At 37.8% G+C, this 20,139-nt stretch overlaps 1 pseudogene; it reads left to right on the top strand.

The window, feature by feature from the left end:
• Nucleotides 1-8,312: 8,312 nt before the first annotated feature.
• Nucleotides 8,313-19,690, top strand: LOC149811360 (putative xyloglucan glycosyltransferase 12; annotated as a pseudogene).
• The last annotated feature ends 449 nt before the right edge of the window (nucleotides 19,691-20,139 follow it).

The raw sequence follows: 20,139 nt of genomic DNA on the forward strand, positions 1-20,139 counted from the left end.
GTATTGACTTAGTCTAACCACATAGATGTGTGGAACATAGTTTGATTGCCGAAAAAAATTGGATTCTCGATCAATCTTTTTTTCAATGTAAAAAGAAAAAGAAAAATTTAGTAAATTTTTAGTACACTGTAGGCTGTAGCCTAATGAATTTTTGCTATCAGTATCCGTGTGTATCGGCTGATACCCATAGTATCGGCAGAATTTTGATACGCTGAATGCTTGAATCAGCTATTTTTTAATAAATATAAAAAACACCAAAAATAAAATTTTAATATTGTTTTAAAATGATTTTAATGGTTATAACATGTGTCATGTTAGATTGACACATAATATTTTTTATTATTTTTGGAGCGATACAGAACGATTCAGTTGAGTATCGGTATTGGCAGATACAGCTGAATCGTGGCCAACAACAATCAATGGTTTTCCCTTTACCTAACCAAAATAATAAATAAATAAAATAAAAAGCATTTTCCACACATTGGGGATCACATGTCCTTTATTTTGCACACAAGGGTTAAGGTTATTGTGGCTATTTCTTTAGTTCTTTATACTATAATACATGGTTTCTTTTATAAAGTAACGCTTTATTCAGACCTTTGGAAGCCATGCTTAGGTCTGTCAGTTGGCTGGGTCTGACCCTGATGCAGTCACTTTAATAATTTTCCTGACCCTGTGGTTTGGGTCGGGTTGGACTTAGTGGGAACAGACTATATCACGATCCATGCCTTCTTAGGCTTATACCAGTGGGGGTCTGGATCCAAAAAAATGTTCAGAAGAAAGAAGGGTTTACTCGGAAGGTCAGGCCAGAACCTGTTGGCTAAGCTGAAGGCCCGGACCCAAGCACATTGGGAACCCCTTAGGCTGTGATCCGATCCATTTAACATAATTGTGAACAAGTAGTACAACCATGTTTTCAAACAAACACATAACCCCTAAAGGTGACATATTGTGCCTTCTTTTCAGCTAAAACCCTAATGAAAATTGAAAATTAGAGCTGCCATTAGCTGTGTAATGATGGAGATGAAACCCCACTTTGCACCAACTTAATAGTAAATAAGGATAATGTAATATTCAACCTTTCTTTACAAGTTAATGAGTTGGAAAAGCTAAATGATAAATGCCTCTAGCTGGCTTGATTGGATCTAACATTATACTGATGTCTATGTAAGATTTTTTGGCAGTGGACCGCGGTGGGGGCGGGGGACAAGGTCTCCTGCCCTTCATCCCCACCTCCATCTCTGCACAGGTTTTGATTATAACCTCCATCCCTGCCTCCATCTCTGTTTCATGTCCTCCATCCCCTGTCCAAATGAGGCAAGGCGGGGCTCATTTTCCCTCGGTTCATTGTCATCCCTAAAGAAGGATTGAGGACGGGGCGGGGCGGGGCAAGGCGAGGATCAGGACGGGGACAGGGCGGGGCAAGGCAAGGATCAGGATGGGGACAGGGCGGCATGGGGGAAAGCATAAGTCCATCCTCGCCTCCATCCCCTCACGGGTTTTGATTTTAACCTTCATCCCCGTTTCATGTCCTCCATCGCCGTTTCAAACGGGGCAAGGCAGGGCAGGGCCCGTTTTCCCCCGGTCAACCGTCATCTCTAATGACACCCACCATCTTAGCATTTCTTGAGATGGGTGTGGTGTTCATCTTGAGAAATGTTAAGATGGATGGTCATCAACAACTGAGCTGCATGCCATGCTCTTGCCAGGTTTGAGCTGAGATGAGTCACGTTTGAGTTGAGGAGGAGTGTAGGTCTCTTGCCATAAGGATCAACGTGGGTACTCAAGACCTAGGGCTTTTACACCAATGAGTTTTTTTTTTTTATTTATTTATAACCCGAAGAAACCACACCCGGCACATGATCAACCTGCCATACCTACGATCGTTGTGCTGTCTGCATAAAACTCCGAGGCTAGGACCGCTGCTCACAGGACCTATGCTACACGTTAGCTTGTGCAGAGGGGCGGCGCTCATGAAAATCAAACCTTGACTGCCCGTTTAGCAGCCAAGGCCACACCCCACTACACCAATGAGCTTGTGAATGAATAAGGTGCTTTTTTCTGTTAAAAAAAAACTAATAAATGATTTTTTATTTCATTGGAAAAGTTGCATTAAGTTGGTGGAGTTTCTAGACATTGGATGTGACCTACCAAGACCAAGAAGGTGGTTGACCATATTTGGTGGTAGTTACTTTTATCCATCGTGACATTGGTGTGAGTGAATGTTGCTTATGTATTCATTCGTTTGACCTTCATGAACCTGAAGTTGCTTGTAATAATAACATGATATTTATGAGATGGTAGTTAACCTGATCATTGAACCTAATGCATTCTAATGGTTATTACGTTAACTGCCATTAAATGAACACTCGTCACTAAAATAAAAGCTTGCCAACTGAACTGTTTCTAAATTCAACGATAGCAATGTAATTTAGGGTGTGTTTGCATGCAGTACAAGAAGACTCTGCGCATGAGTTGCCACCAGAGGCAGAGGCAGAGGCAGAAATCCAAATTAGGGTGGGAACAAATGTGTGCGTGTGCACACACTCATGTGTGTATGCGTGCTTATATATATAGTGAAGGCAAGAAATTAATGAGTAAAAATCACTTTTTCTTCAAAAAATTTCATTTTTTTGTAAATCAAATGTTACAAATATGATTTAGGTGGTTTGTTTAGTAGGAAACTTGTTTTGAATCATGTGATTAGGACAAGTAATTAGGTTTTTAAAGGGGTCCAAAAGTCAATGGCCCACAATGTGCCAAAATTGTTTAACTTAAAAGATCATTTTTTTTACATCAGAAAAATATGTTCCAAGGCTTGATTAGGGATGACAGTTGACCGGGGAAAATACCCCCCCCCCCCCCGCCACGCCCTGTTTGCAAGGGCGTAGCTAGGGGGGGGGGGGGGGCAGGACTGGGCTGTAGCCCAGTCCTGCCTCCCGAAACAGTTAATTTTTTTTGTATTTTTTTTAAAACCCAGTCCTAGCCCAGCCCTGATTCCATATGAAATAGATTTTTATCCATTTTTGTAACCCAGTCCAGTTCTAGCCCAGCCCTGACTGCAGCAAATAGTTTGATTTGTCCACATGAAATAGATTTTTATTAATAATTGTAGCCATTTTTTATTTTATCTCAAAAAAAAAAATTTCGGGGGCGCTACCCCGGAACCCCCGACTATAGCACAAATAATTTTTTTTTTGCTACACCCCTGTTTGCCCCCCCCCCCCCTCACATGAATCCTAGCTACGCCCCTGCCTGTTTGGATGGAGGACGAAGGACATGAAACGGGGATGGAGGTTAAAATCAAAACTTGTGCAGGGATGGAGGCGGAGATGGACTGATGTTTTCCCCCGTCGGCCCCATTCCCAATCATTCTTTAGGGATGGCAATAAACTGAGCCCCACCCTGCCTTGCTCTGTTTGGACAGGGGATGGAGGACATTAAACGGGGATGAAAGGCAAGGTTTTGTGATGGGGTGGGGGTGGAGACCTTGTCCCCTGCCCCCGTCCACGTCTTCTGTCATCGTTAAGCTTGATCCTTAGCAAACAAACCATTTTGAACATATCTATGCGGTTAGATTGAGTTGATACCATTTGTACCTATAATTTCTAGCTCATTAGTTCGTTACCTTCATTAGTAATAATATATATATATATATATATATATATATATATATATATATATATATATATATATATATATATATATAGAGAGAGAGAGAGAGAGAGAGAGAGAGAGAGAGAGAGAGAGAGAGAGAGAGAGGCCCAAACAGGGATTTAAGGGTCAGGTTGATCCCTTGTCCACCCTATCCATCATGGACACTTGTTGCCACAGAGTCTTCTTCAGTTCAAAATGAATCAGACCACCCACCAGTTAGGCATGCACACGAGCCAAGCCTGGGCTCTTCAAACTCGGCTCACTTCAAAATACCCATGTTCAAGCTCGGCTTGAGCTCAGAGCTGAGCTTGAATAGCATTATCTAGATTCGGCTTGGTTCCCAGCTTGACCGTTGTTCCAAAAAGTTTTTATCGGTAAAGGGTTCTGATGGGATTCAATCCCCAATCTCTCCAAACGGTACACAAATGACCCACCATTATGCCAGATTGTGGGTTGTGTTTATTATGACCCAGAAAAACTTACACATTAAAAAAAAAACCATAGATTATTGTAGAGAGAAAAAGTATATAAGGCGCAAAACTCAAACTCAGCATCTTTTGAGGAAGAGAAAAATAACTTTTTGGCATTAGCTTGCAAACATATTGTATATATACCTTTATGTGAGCTTAATCAAGCTTTTCGAGCTTAATCGAGTTCAACGACTTGATCAAGCTTGGCTCTTTTATGCACACCGAGCCTGGACTTGTGCTCAAGCTTGCTCATTTATGTTCACAGATGAGCTTGAGCCTAGCTCGAGCTAGCTCAGTTCGTTGTGCATCCTTACCCCCAACAGAAGATTTCTTTTAAGACTACCTTCGCTTTCTGCAATGAAAGAGAGGGCATCATTTGCATTGCTGCGGGGGAGCCCGCAGAAATGCACGGGCTTTCTTGCCTTTCGGCAGAAACCTTCAGTTTTCCACATCAAGAAAATGGGCCATTAGTGTCTCTATGTTCTCTAGTGTAGGATCAACCATGTTTAATGTTTTGGTTGATTTTGTTCTTCCCAAGCTCTTTTTCCATTTGTAATTTATTTGGGTATCCAAAAAAACAGTTAATAGGGCCTACACTCGACTGTATGATACTCTCTAGTAAAAATGTTGTTTTCTATTTTTCTTTTTACAAATCAAGGCCTAGGATATAATCCATATGATATGTTTAGTTAAAAAAACATGTTTTAGATTGTTTGATTGGATTATAAAAGCAAGTTATGTAAGAGCTGCAAAAATTAATGGTCCATGATGCATCGGAATTTCACACTTGAATAAATCATGTTTTTAGTTAAAATTACTCAATTCAACGTGTGATTCCTAATAAGTGACCATGCTAAACACATATAGAGTCAAAGGTTGACAAAATAAAACTTGCACCTATTTCTTTGCTAGATAGTATGGTACTACCAAGAGTAGCCAATACTTTTCCCCCAAAAAGATAACAATAGTGTCTTTGCACGTTGTAGCAGTAGGACGTCTATATAACATGGTTTCGTTAATGCTTTGAGTATATAACTTAGTTCTCAATCAATAGGGTTATTCATTGCTTGCAAGCTTTTTGAGTCCATAAGCTTTTTTTTTAAGGCAAGCTGGGTTAGGCAGACCCCCCACCAGTTATTATTCAACTTACCACCGGTGTTTGAACCTGCAACGTCCCACCATAAGGAGACGAGATGCACTGACAGCTCCTACCAACCATGAGGATCCCCCGTTGGTATTGAATCCAAAAACCTTGGCCTCAAGAAAGAGTTGACACTAATCGATCTTGGCTAAGACGTGTAGACAAGCCAATTAGCTCAAAGTGTTCAAGCTTTGTAGGGATGACAGTGGACGGGTCAGGGGTGGGGGACAAGGTCTCCACTCCCGCCCCATCTCAAAATTCTGCCCTCTATCCCCGCCTCCATCCCCCTACGGGTTTTGATTTTAACCTTCATCCCCGTTTTATGTCCTTCATCCCCGTTTTATGTCCTTCATCCCCGGTTCAAACAGGGCGAGGCAAGGCAGGGTGGGGCCTCCCTAAAGGTATTTTAGTTATTTTACTAACGGAGATCGGGACGGGGGCGGGGTGGAGAAAGCTTAAGTCCATCTTTCACTGGTTTTGATTTTAACCTTCATCTTTGCTTCCATCCCTATTTCATATCCTCCATCCCCAGTCTAAATGGGGCGAGATGGGGCGGGGCCCCTTTTTCTCAAGTCCATTGCCATCCCTAAAGCTTGTCTCATTGTTGTGACAATAATATTTTATCTCTAAACTTATTTCTTGCATACCAAACACTTCAATCGTATGCTGTACGGTATATGGGCAGGGATGCAAATGGGTAAGATCCAGATGAAGGTTTCGCAAATTTTGACTGTTCCGGATTTGACCCAATCCACACAGGCTCATGTATTTAGCTGTTGTGGATCCTAACCATTTGCATTCTTATACATTAGTTAATCACAATTGCCAAGGTTATCACGGGTCAACTATAAGTTTGCAGCTACAGCAAGAGAAGATTATAAATTGGCCTAAAAAAATTTGATGGTATGCTTGAATTGTGCAACAAGTGAGGGAGGATGAGGTAGAGAAACCCCATTGAGACGCTTCTAACTCTTTTAATTATTTACCCATGATGTAATGAAATCATTGAAGTAAATGTCTTTTGGCCAACATTAAGAGCCAACAATTGCTTATAATAATCCATTTGAGTAGGCAACATCCACCATCAAAAGCCCATTAGTCACTCACAACTGGCTGGCATGACCAGTGTTGTCAGTATTGGTGCGTATCAGCCTGTATCCGCAGAAAATCGACACTCATCACTCCTGAATTGGTTACTGGTAAGGCTGACCTTATGGGAATCACCAAGTGCGGCATCATGCTTCCAATAAGCCCGTGACACTGGGGTTGGGGTAGGGATGGCAATGGACAGGGGGACAACGGGGACAGCCTCACCCCGTTTGGACCGGGGATGAAGGACATGAAACGGGGATGAAGGCGGGGATGAAGGTTAAAATCTATCCACATGCGGGGATGGAGGCAGGGATGGACTTATGCTTTCCCCCACCCTGCTCCGTCTCAATTCCCGCCTTTTCCTTGCCCGTCCCGTCTCCAATAGTCCTTTAAGGAATAACTATAGACCGAGGGAAAACGGGCCCCACCCCACCTCACCTCACCCCTGTTTGGAACGGGGATGGAGGCCATGAAATGAGGATGAAGGCAGGGGTGGAGGTTAAAATTCATCCCCATGCGGGGATGGATGCAGGAATGAGACCTCGTCCCCCACCCCGGTCCACTGCCATCCCTAGGTTAGGCATACCCTTACCGGTTATACAACTATAACATTGGTTTTTTAACCTGCAACGTCCCAACACAAGGTGACGTTCTCTAGCGACTTCTGCTAGAAAAATATTAAAAATTAATTTCTAATATTTTTAAATATTATTTTAATGGTTTTAACATGTGTTGCTTTCTGATTGACACGTAATTTTTTTTTTGGCCGATATAGAACGATTCACTTGAGTATCTATATCGGGTCTATACAGCCGAGTGATTGGCCAAACCATTCAGGGCCCATACCGATTCCGACAACATTGGGCATGACCAAAGAAGAAACAGTGTTGGCTTCAGTGGAAAGGGACAAGTTATAGCGTCACTCAACAATCTTTTTGTTAGGACTCTGCAATGGCTGCATCTTCTTGGAGCTGGTGAAATATGATTTCTGTATAGGGAAATCAACCCACGTATGCGTGTGACATGTGACTTGGGATGCTCCACTTGCAACCACATGGACCACTATTGGGCCCAGAGGCCTGAGCCCACTTTGATTTTGAAGGGTGAGTGTGACCTTTCAAAATGTCTGAATGGTAGAATAATGTTAACTATTTGCCTGGGGCGTCAACGGGTCAGATTCAGTTTGGATTTAGGTGGATCCAGATCCGAATCTTACTTTTAGTAGCAGTATCGGGTTTGGACTCGAGTCTAATTGGGTCCACCATAAGAAAAACTATGCTAGAGTCCTATAAGGATTATATGAACCAAACCCGGTTTATACTCTCTAAAATAATACTTTTCTAAATCTCTTTTTGCATTGAAAATCACAGATCTTAATGGGAACTTAGGTCGGACACAGGTCTGGTATGAAATTTTACAAATCGTACACACCTCCATATATTAATTGGACCCTTTGAGTTCAACCCAGATTTTATACGGTCCTTTTTTTTATCACCAAACCCTGACCTTGGAACAAGTTGGGTCCTTATCAAACCCGGCCCATTGACATCCCTATTTGGGAGTGAAGATAGGAAACTATTAAGTAGAAATCATTTGATTGATTGATTTATTTAGTTTTCAAAATCAGGTTTAATGAATATGATCTACAATTAAAGACTATAATGTTAATTTGTTCAACGGCCTACAATATATTGAAGCTTTACAATCCAAAAAATTATATATATATATATATATATATATATATATATTATCAAAATAACATAATCTAAAGTTTGATCCTTAGCAAAGGATCATGCTGCAAAATAACATAATCTAAAGTTTGATCCTTAGCAAAGGATCATGCTGAACACATTTATGTGGTCAGATTGAGTTGATCCAGAATGAACCCATGATACGTAGCTTAACAGTTCCATACCTTCATCAGTATCAAATACAAAGCCCTAGAATAAAGCATGACCATCTCACAAAGTGATATCAGTGCCAATGGGCCTATTAATTCTACTCATGTTGCTGTCTTCAATGCAACAAGCTTCACAATCTTGGCCCTTGCAAGTTCATCAAACTCTGAGGTGCTTTTGAAAGCCTTGAATCTCGGACCCAAGGGCCTTATGTGGCACGAGGAGGTGCTGATGTGGAGCAGGCAACGGACCCAGATCCGAGATTCTGAAATTTGGTTTCTCATATAATTACTTTTGAGGATCTGGGATAGATGAAATGCCTCTCTTACTTTTTTGTTCTCAAGTTTGATAATCTCCCTCATATCTGCAGCATGGATATTAAACACCCCCAAGTACGGGAAATTGGAATATGTAAACCAGAAAAATAATTAATCTAGTATAAACCTAGATTTTTATAGTTTTTTTTTTCAAATCTGACCCTGCAGATGCACTCATCCATTTGGTTAGAATGGACTATTGGATCATTGTAATAGGATCAAAAAATGTGATTTTGTATGCTTGAATATTTATTAAAATTTTGAGCGATTGATTTTCAAACCTTAAAAGATCCTTCTTATACATCGTAGTTGTATGGTCTAAGAGTCTATTTCTATAAAACCAAACATCTAGCAGTATGGTAAAATTTTAGAAAAAAAAACTTATGAAAATCTCAGTGCTAGGGATGGCAGTGGATACACTGTCAATGCCACCCCATCTCAAAATTTTGCCCTCCATCCCTGCACAAGTTTTGATTTTAACCTCCATCCCCGATCCAAACGAGGTAAGGCGGGGTGGAACCCCAATTCTCTTGTCCATCCACCGCTGCTGCCTTATGAAGTTAGATGAAGGAGATAAGAGAAATGGGAGCTCACACGGTTGGTTAGAGGAATGAGAGGAAGAAGAGAAGAGATTCGAGAAAAAGGTTTTATGTTAGGGTTAGGAATATATATATATATATATATATATATATATATATATATATATATATATATATATATATATATATATATATATATATATATATATATATATATATATATATGATTTTATAATATGTATAAGGGTATAATAATTATTATTATCTTAAGGATCAGGGATAAGCAGGGGCAAGTCTATTCCTTGTTTCATGTCCTTCATCTCTGTTTTTCCTGGTCCACGTACATCCCTACTTACATATTTTTACATATTTTGCTGGTTTACATATTCCCGTTACCCCCAAGTACTTTCAACAATAGTAGAAAGTTAAAAAACTTCGTGACCTTATAATCTCAATCAGGAATAGGCAAAGTAGCAAAAACATAGAAGTCCCACAAGGGCTCCAGACATCTAGTAGAGGCAACCCTTGAGCTAACAAATCATCACCAAGCTATAAGGATGTCACAAGTTCAAAACCGATGGGTGCACGTCTTTACCATGAGGCCAAAGCTAGGTGTGCTAAGTGGTGGGCAAGGAGGACTTGGAGTTTTTGCACCAATATATGAGTTTCCAAGTGAGTGAGGTAGTTTTTCCTTGTTCCCTCTCTCAAAAAAATGTATTCCCTATAAAAATTCTCTATGAACTGGGTGTTTGCATATGTTAAGTTTACCTATCAATAATTTTAAGGCCATTGCTTTCTCCCCTTACTTAAGGGGCAAAGAAATGATTGCCTTCCATGATTCTTGGCTTTGTTAGATTGAATTATAAGTTGATATCTTCATCTTCTCTAGCAATCACTTCCATGGGTCCATTTGCCACTTAAATTAGGTCTTCATATGGTTAGCAGATGAATTGTTGCAATAAGCTTGACTATGAGCATAGAATAAGACCACACTACAAGAAAAACATTAATTAACGATGAAAATTTGCGATGATTTTTTTTCATCGCAAATTTGTGATGGATTAACTAGAGAAAACAAGCTATCACCAAAATTGAAATTAGTGACAAAATTTTTCGTTGCAAAATCCGTCGCAAATTAGCGACAGATCATTTCCATTGCAAAATCTATCGCAAAAGAGGCACAGATTAGCGTCAATTTTTTCCACCAATATGTCGCAAATTAGCGACAAACTTCGCGACAAAAATTGTCCAATGTTAATCCATCGCTAATTTACGACGGATTCTGCGATGAAAATTATCCGTCGCTAATTTGTGATATAAAAAACCCCATTTAGGGCACGATCTCTCCCTCTTCCCTCTTCCCTCCTCCCCCCTCCTTTTTCCTCGCAGCCTCCACGCCAAATGCATCGACGGATTACCGACTCTCTCTGTGTGCAAGGGCTCCGCTAGAGCGGCGGGTGGCGGCACCACCGCCTCTGGTGCAAAGAGGCGGCGACCCTTTGACAACACAACGGGTGGCTCCTCCTCCTCGTCTGCCGCTGGCCACGATGACTCTGCCACCCAGTCGATGCCCCTCAACCCCTCCCTCTACATCCAAAGCTCCTTTGTAGGGACACTTCAATGCCCCTCAGCTCCCCTTCCCCCCTTCCTTTGGGGTGCAGACCCTCCTCCATTCTCTCTACTCCTTCTGGGTTTTTGTTAGGGTGGAGTACATTGCTCCTCCCCTTCAGCTTCTCTCTGATGCCTGCATCGTGTTGTCCCTGATTTAATCGTCCGATAGGTTAGTCTTGTGTCTGGGTTGCTTCTGGATCAGATTCAAGAAGATCAAGCATGTCCCCAAGGCGGAAATTGAGCCTAATGTTGATGTTGAAGGTGAACACGATGTTGATTTTCCCATGGTTCTCGTTCAGATTCCCATGTGTAGCGAGAAAGAGGTAAATTTGTCTTCGCGTCCTTGGCATTTTGATCCCAAATTTTGAACCTTTGATAAAAAATTGACCAGCATTGTGTACCTCGTTGTGTTTGAATTCTCTTAAAATGTTCGATTTTCATTGATTTATGAAAATCAATGAAATTTTAGTTTAAAACTTGTAAAATTTTTATGCCTGCATTGATTTATAGGGTTTTAGTTCAGACAAAAGGATGGTAGTTTCAAATTTTAATTCTAGCATGGTGGTTTTTAGTGCTTGGGTTTACATTCTCTATCACTGGGTTGCTGGGATTACTAATTCCTAATGAAGAGAAGGATGTTGTCCGTTCCCACATGTTTTGTTATATCAGCTGGTTGCTGAGAATGATCTTTAATTTTTCATTTTCCAAAGGTTTATCAACAATCCATAGTTTCTGTCTGTAACCTGAATTGGGCAAAAGAGCGTATCCTTGTTCAGATTTTGGATGACTCAGATGATCCAACAACTCAATTGCTTATTAATGAAGAGGTAGAGAAATGGCAACGAACTAGTGCTAATATTGTTTATAGGCACCGCATTCTCAGGAGCAGGTACAAGGCTAAAAATCTCAAGTCCGCCATGAACTGTAGCTATGTGAAGGATTATGAATTCATTGCCATATTCGATGCTTATTTCTAGTCATATCCTGATTTTTCTGAAAAGAACAGTTCCCTATTTCAAGGTATGTAATTTTCATTTTTTATCCTTTTTTTAAATCAAATTTCTATGTGCATTGTTTCGATTTTTATAGGTGTCATTTTTTTTGTGTTTTTAGGACAATTTGGATGTGAGTTTGGTTCAAGCAAGGTGGTCATTTGTGAACAAGGATGAGAATCTGTTAACCAGATTACAAAACATTAACCTTGCATTCCATTTTGAAGTGGAGCAGCAGGTGAATGGCATATTCTTGATTTTTTTTGGGTTCAATGGGACTGCTGGTGTTTGAAGAAGAAAGGACTTAGAAGAGTCTGGTGGATGGCTCGAGAGGGCCACCGTAGAAGACATGGATATTGCAGTTCGAGCTCACCTCCAGGGATGGAAATTCATCTTCCTCAATGATGTAGAGGTAACAAGGGTTGCTTCTTGGATGTTTACGTTTTCTCTTAGGTTCTCGTTTTTCTTGTTCTCTTAATTAATTGACCTTTGTTAAAAATATGATAGTCATGGTCCTCGTATTGTTGGTGTATTGTTTTATATTACCACTCATTTTTTTTGCCTAATTACAGTGCCAATGTGAGCTCCTAGAGTCATATGAAGCGTATATAAAATAGCAATAACGATGGCATTCTGGTCCAATGCAGTTATTTCGGCATTGCTTACTCGATGTTATTTGTGCCAAGGTTTGCACTTCAACATGTTATTTCTTATTTTCAAACGTTTTACATAACAAATAAAGCATGTATGTGTAGTTGGTTCAAGTCTACCTAGTAAATTAATGTTGACTGGAAATTTCCATTATGCACAACATCTTGAGCTACCAATTGTCTCAGCTGGGAAGTTGTTTGTGGCACGCTGTGGCTTGAGGCATGTACACCTCAGCTTGAGGCGCGCCTCACCTCGAGGCGTATGAGGCGCATGCCTCAGAACTCTTTTTTTATTTTTTTTTTAAATTTTATGATGGATTAGCGACGGATATTATCCATCGCTAATATTCAGTGATGAATTTTTGATGTTTTGTGACGGATTATATTCCATCGTTATTGTAGCGGCGAATTAGCGACGGAATATAATCCATCGCAAAACTAAATCCGTGTTTATTTAGCGACGGACATGATTCATCGCTAATTAGCGATGGATTTTGTGACAGATCAGTTCTATCGCTATTTAGCGACTAGGATTTTGCGATGAACGCTTTTCATCGCTAAACTGTTTAGTGATGGATATCGTCCATCGCTAATCCACGTTTTTCTTGTAGTGTCATTTGCTTGTGCTTATAACATTTATTAAATACATTCATGCTCAGCTCCACATAGAATATAAGTTGCAATGCCTTTTGAGATCAGAAACCATCATCAGAGTGTTGCACTTTATTATTTTTCCTCTCTTTTTTGATAGGCAAGCTAGGGATAATCCTTGTGTCCATTCAGAGAGAACCCTTAGTTATAATAGTATGACATAATTGTCCAGTTATTTCATTTGACCCTGGTAGCGTTCCGTTGTTTCTATAGAATAATTTGCTAGTAAGATTTTTTTTTCTCTTTTTACATGCATTTCAAACATGTAGTAGGGCTGGTAAACTAAATGAACAAGACGATAACTCATTATTGTGGCAAGCCAAGCCTAGTTAAGTTCATAATTAGAGTTAACTGGTTCGAGCTGGCTTGTTTATAGAAAAAATACGTTGTCATGGAGCCAGGAGAAATAAAATTACAAAAAATACATGTAAAGTGTATCTGGAATATATTTCTTATTACCTAATGAAAGTGCAGTAGGATCGAGGCAACGAGCAATAGAGGGGGGAGGTGAATAGTGCTTTTAAAAATTGTCTGCGAAATATTAACGGATTTTGCAATTTGAAAAGCAAACACACAAAGAACACAATAATTTATCCTGGTTCGGTCTTTCCCGACCTACATCCAGTCCCCAAGCAAAACCCGCTTGAGATTTTCACTATCAACCTTGTGTAACTACAAGATCATACAGACCAAATTCGGTCCCACTTTCAGTAACACACCTACTAAAAGCAAACAACTTTTGTAAACCAAGGAGTCCTTCCTTTTACACAAAATAAGTAACAACTTATAATACAACGTATGAGCCTTTCTTTTGAATGCAAATGAGATGCAATTGGGATTTGAGGTTGTTGAAATACTCTACTCATGAATTCACTATCTCTCAAAGGAATTTGAGTGAAAAACTGAAGTAAAAAATATCACATGAGTGAGAAAATGAATATGAGTGAAAAGCAAAGAGTAAATGATTCAAATTGATTGAATTGAAGTGCTTTTGAGTGTAAAATGCACTCATATTTATAGTTGAAAGTTTCCATACGTTGAGGGTATGAAAGGGTGTCAAAACAGTCCATTTTAAACGATCAAAATGTTTGAAAAACGAAAAGACATGCCTTTTTGAAGTTTCAGAAAAAATGACAAAATTAGTCGACTGGAATAGTAGTTAGTCGACTAATAGTTAGTTATTAGTAGACTGACAATTATCGCTGGTCGACTAATCTGTTAATCGAGCCGTTTGAAAATCTGAACTTTTGAAACTTAGTCGACTAGAGATAAAATTAGTCGACTGATAATATCATCAGTAGACTGAAAAACCTTTCAGTCGACTGCTACTAAAATCTTCTGAAAAACATACATTCTGTCTGATCGACTGATAAAAACATTAGTCGACTGTTGCTAAATTTTCAGAAAACACATGTTCTGTCCAGTCGACTGATAAAATCATTAGTCGACTGATGCTAATTTTTCAGAAAATAGACATTCTGTCCAGTCGACTGATAAAACCTCCGCTCGACTAATTTTGACAAAAAATGACTTTTTAGAAAATATGGCGCAAAAGGATTAGTTGACTGGTGAGTCTATTGGTCGACTAATAAAGACGAAAATTTAAGAAAAGAGTTTTCTAAAAAAAATTCATGATAGGTTCTTTTAGAAAAGTTTTTCTAAAGACTTTTTAGGTGAAATACAACCTAAATATGCACTCTAAGTAAGGCTCTTACAAGAATCTAAGACTTTTAATGAATTAAACATTTGCACACTAGTCTTCAAAGATTCTTCATCGAATTCTTCAATATCTTCATTGCCTTAGCTGAAATGCAGTTGATTTCACTTGCTCATCATCAAAACCTTGTACTTGAAGTATCATGTACGGCTTTATTGTCGTAACAATCTCCCCCTTTTTGATGATGACAAACTTAATTAAAGATGGAACATTTTAGATGCATAGATGGCGATTTTACTCCCCCTATCAATATGCTGCAAAACATTAAAAGTTAGCACATATATCACATATTGATTGGTTTGCATTTTCATTCATCATTACTTTATGCATTTAAAAACTTTTTCATAAATGCAATTTTAATGTAATGCTATCTTTTATCTTTTTCTCCCCCTTTGTCATAATAAAAAAGAATAAGAGCAGAAATAGCATAAGCAAAATGTAAATACAAGTTTAAAATATTACAACCCATAAAGTATCAAAGTTTAGTAAAGACAGAACATAAAGATCAAAAAAGTGAGTTGAGCAAGTCCTTGATTGAAGTAATCTCTTTCTAAATCGAAGATAGTTGTTGAGTCACATCTTCACGAAAAGTGCGTTGATGCAGCTCCAATGCTTCCAGTCGCTGCAAAACTTCATCATTGTCTTGACTTGTAGAAAATTTCTTTCTTTTTGCATGAGATGAAGGTGTCGCAGAAGGTGAAGGTTCAAAAATTGATGGTTCAGTAGGATCAGATGGTTCAGTTTGATCAACATTTAAAGGAGGTAGATATTTAATTTTCATTCTTTTAAAAATAGTTTGATCAAAGAACTTTTTTTGCTTAATATATTTTTCATTTGTTAAAGGAACTTTGAACTATCTAAAAATACGAGTTAGAAGACATCCATAAGGAAGAAATGGTTTTTGTTTTCACAAATTTGTAAAATACACATTGACCCAATTTACAAAAATATTTTCAAATAAAACATAAAGAGCCGTAGATAGATCTGTGAAATAATAATCAAAAGAACCAGTTTTAGGTAGAACATTATGGGCAAGGATTCGTCCAACAATGCGTGCACGAGTTTGAAGATTAGTATTTTTGAATGGAGGGCAGTGAGGTGCAACTAGAAGAAGAATTTGTTCAAAAATTTTCTCATCATTCAGTTCAACAGTGTTGAAAAGAGTGTCTGAAGATGAAATTTCTAGAATTTCTCAAAGTAGTTTAGAATCAAACTCGATTTCAACATCACGAACAAGAGAGGACAGAACTCCAGTTTCATGATCAAAATGTAAATTCGTATAAAATAAGTGAATCAGAAAAGGATAATGAAGGGTATCTGCACAGGCATAAAAAAGATGTGAAATTCCTGGAAATAATTCTCTGATTTTGTAACGAGAAAACAGGTGAAACAAGACATTTCGGCCTGGTAAAATAGGTAGTGCAGAAATCGATCCAAAAGTATCATATAAAAGAGGATTTTGGAGTAATCTGAGTGAAAATCCATGTCTTGAAGAAGGTGTAGGAGGAGGAGAACCTAAACCTTTTGCAGATGCAAACTTCGAACGAGGCATGGTTAAAAAAAACAGATTTACCAAAAAAAATGTCGGCTTCCAAATGATGTCCGGCATAAGGAAAATGTTGTCCGACGTTGTGAAACAGAAACAAAGGAGGATACGGTGGCTGACGGCGAGTGTGAAGGCTGCCACAAGAGGATTCCGACAATGGTTGAAGATACACCGTCACAACAAGAGTGTTCCGACGTGATTTGAAGATGCGCCAGTTACTGCAAGACGATTTCGACGTTTCCCGGTCACGGCCAGAAGATTCTGGCATCTCTCTGTCACGGCAAGAAAATCCCTACGAGGATAGGATCGAACGACACTCCGAGGGTTTTTCGGAAGAGAGAGAGGAAAGAGAGAGAAAGAGGGTTTTCGTTTTAAGGGTTTCGTTTTTAAGAAAAACGAAAAGGTGTGAAAATAAAATGAAACGATGCCTTTTAAAAAAAAACAGGTGTTAAAAAATCCAAGGGGTATCGAGTCCCTTCAGTTAATTTTTTTTTTTAAAAATTTTTTTTAGTCGACTAAGAGTGTGCCACTCATTCTAAACATCAGTCGACTATAAATATATCGATCGACTAATATGGTGCTATTCATTCTAAAATTTTAAAGCATCAGTCGACTAAAATTTTATCGATCGACTAATATAGTGCTATTTTGAGATTTTGTTCAAAAATCAGCATTTTTATAAATCCAAAAATGAGCAAATATCTAGTTATCTCCTAATTCTCATAAAATCTTCATTTTTAAGAGGTTTAGTGAAGATATCGGCATGTTGTTCTTTAGTGGAAATAAAATTTAACGAAATATCTCCTTTTAACACATGATCTCTTAAGAAATGATGTCTAACTTCAATATGCTTAGTTCTTGCGTGCTGAACAAGATTTTTAGAAAGATTTATAGCACTAGTGTTATCACAATAAATAGTTGTTGTGGAGTAATTCAAACCAAAATCTTTTAAGGTTTGTTTCATCCATAGTACTTGTGAACACGCTAAACTAGCTGCTATATATTCTGCTTCAGTTGTTGAGATTGACACTTAATTTTGCTTTTTACTAAACCAAGAGACTAAGGAATTTCCTAAGAAATGACAAGTTCCACTAGTACTCTTGAGATCAGATTTACTTCCCGCAAAATCTGCATCACTATATGAAACTAAATCAAAGGAAGATGATTTTGGGTAAAACAAACCGAAATCTGAAGTATCTTTCAAATAACGAAGAATTTGTTTTACTGCAGTTAAATGAGATTCCTTTGGATTAGCTTGAAATATTGCACACATACAAACACTAAACATAATATCAGGTTGACTAACAGTTAAGTATAATAGAGATCCGATCATACCTCTTTAGAGCTTAGTATCTACACTTTTACCATTTTCATCTTTATCAATAGAAATAGTTGTACTCATAGGATTCCTTCTTGATTTCGATGAGTCCATCCCAAATCTCTTGAGAAGTTCTTTTGTATACTTAGCCTGATTGATGAAGATTCCTTCTTCAGTTTGCTTTATTTGAAGTCCAAGGAAGTAGTTTAATTCGCCCATCAAGCTCATTTCAAACTCTTCCTGCATAGCTTTAGCAAATTCTTTACAAAGAGAATCATTAGTAGAACCAAATATTATGTCATCAACATAAATTTGCACAATAAGAATATCTGAATTAAGATTTTTAATAAATAAAGTGCAGTCTACCCGACCAATGGAAAAGCCAAATTGTTCTAGAAAATTTCGTAGTCTTTCATACCACGCTCTTGGTGCTTGTTTAAGTCCGTACAAAGCTCTTTTTAATTTGTAGACCTTTTCTGGATATTTCTCATTTTCAAAGCCTGAAGGTTGCTCTACATAAACTTCTTCATTGATGTGTCCATTTAAGAATGCACTCTTAACATCAATTTGATATAACATGAAGTTCATGTAACTAGCAAAAGCAAGCATCATTCGAATTGACTCCAATCGAGCCACTGGTGCATAGGTTTCATCAAAATCTATGCCTTCTTCTTGATTATAGCCTTGTGCTACTAGCTATGCTTTGTTACGAATGACTTCACCATTTTCGTCCAGCTTATTTCGGAAGACCCATCTTGTTCCAATTACCGGATGATCCTTTGGTCTATCAACTAGATCCCAAACATTATTCCTAGTAAATTGGTTGAGTTCTTCAGACATGGCCAAAAGCCAAAATTCATCATCACAAGCCTCATTGATATTCTTTGGTTCTATTTTAGATATGAAAGCAACATTTGCAATATATTTTTCTAATTGCCTTCTAGTTTGAACACCACTTTTTATTTCTCCAATAACTTGTTCATGTGGATGATTAGGAACTTCTTTCCAAATAGGTTGAAGAGGAACATTTTCTTGAGAAGTATTCTCTATCAAGGGTTCTTCTTGAAGTATTACTTCTTCTCCTTCGCTTAGAGGTATAACCTGCTCACAATTCTCATCAAATGCAACATGTAAAGATTCTTCGATGCAAGATGTTCTTTTATTGAAAATACGATAAGCTTTACTTCTAGAAGAGTATCCAAGAAATATTGATTCATCTGATTTTGAATCAAACTTATCAAGATTATCTTTGGTATTTAACAAGAAACATTTACTACCAAAAATTTTAAAATATGAGATCTTTGGTATACGATCATAATACAATTCAAAACATTTTTATGTAAGATTGGTCGAATAAGAACACGGTTTAAAACATAACATGTTGTATTTATTGCTTCAGCACAAAAGTATTTTGGTAAATTTTTATCTTGAAGCATGGTTCTAGCACATTCTTACAAAGTTCTATTCTTTCTTTCAACAACTCCATTTTGTGGAGCCGCTCTAGGAAAAACAAAGTTGTGAGATATACCATGTAAATCACAAAACTTTAGAAAAGATTCACTTTCAAATTCACCACCATGATCACTACAAATTTTAATTATAGATATAAATTTTTCATTTGTAATTCTTCTACAAAGTTTAGAAAATTCTGAAAAAGCATCATTTTTGCTTTTTAGAAAAATCACCCATGTAAATCGAGAATAATCATCTACTATAACAAAAGCATACTTGTTACCATTCAAACTTTGAATTCTAGATGGTCCAAATAGATCTAAATGTAAAAGTTCAAGAGGACATTTTGTTGAAACTATATCTTTTGCTTTAAAAGAACTCTTGATTTGTTTACTCCTTTGGCAAGCATCACATAAGTGATCTTTCTTATATGATATTCTAGGTAGGCCTCTTACAAGATCATTCTTGGATAACTTGGAAATAATTTTAAAATTAACATGTCCAAGTCTCTTGTGCCATAACCATTGAATTTCATTTGAAACAATAAGACATTTTTCATTAAAAGTGGGTAACTCATCTAGATATAGTTCATACACATTGTTCCTTCTTTTACCTTTAAAAATGATCTTTTTAGATTGAAAATAAGAAATTAAGCATAAATCATTTTCAAAAGAAACATAAAAACCTTTATCACATAATTGACTAATAGATAATAAATTATGCATTAAACCATCTACTAAAAGAATATTTTCTATCAAGGGAAATTTTGGATTACCAATATTACCAATACCTAATACTTTTCCCTTGTTATTGTCACCAAAGGTGACGGTTCCTCCATCCTTATTTTGGAGGGTGGAAAATAACTCCGGCCTTCCAGTCATATGTTTAGAACAACCGCTGTCCAATATCCATTTGCTTCTTATTTTATGTACCTACAACAAAATTAGAAGACAAATCATTTGACCCCTTTCTATTTTTGGGTCCATGAGAGTTAGTCTTAGGAACCCATATCCATTTGGATTTTGGTTTCCTTTGATAATAAATATTTTTTCTATAAAAAGATTTAGCATTTCTAGAATAATCAAGTC

The sequence above is a fragment of the Nuphar pumila genome, chromosome 17 (assembly GCF_984573655.1).
Source record: "Nuphar pumila chromosome 17, dmNupPumi1.hap1.1, whole genome shotgun sequence".
NCBI lineage: Eukaryota > Viridiplantae > Streptophyta > Magnoliopsida > Nymphaeales > Nymphaeaceae > Nuphar > Nuphar pumila.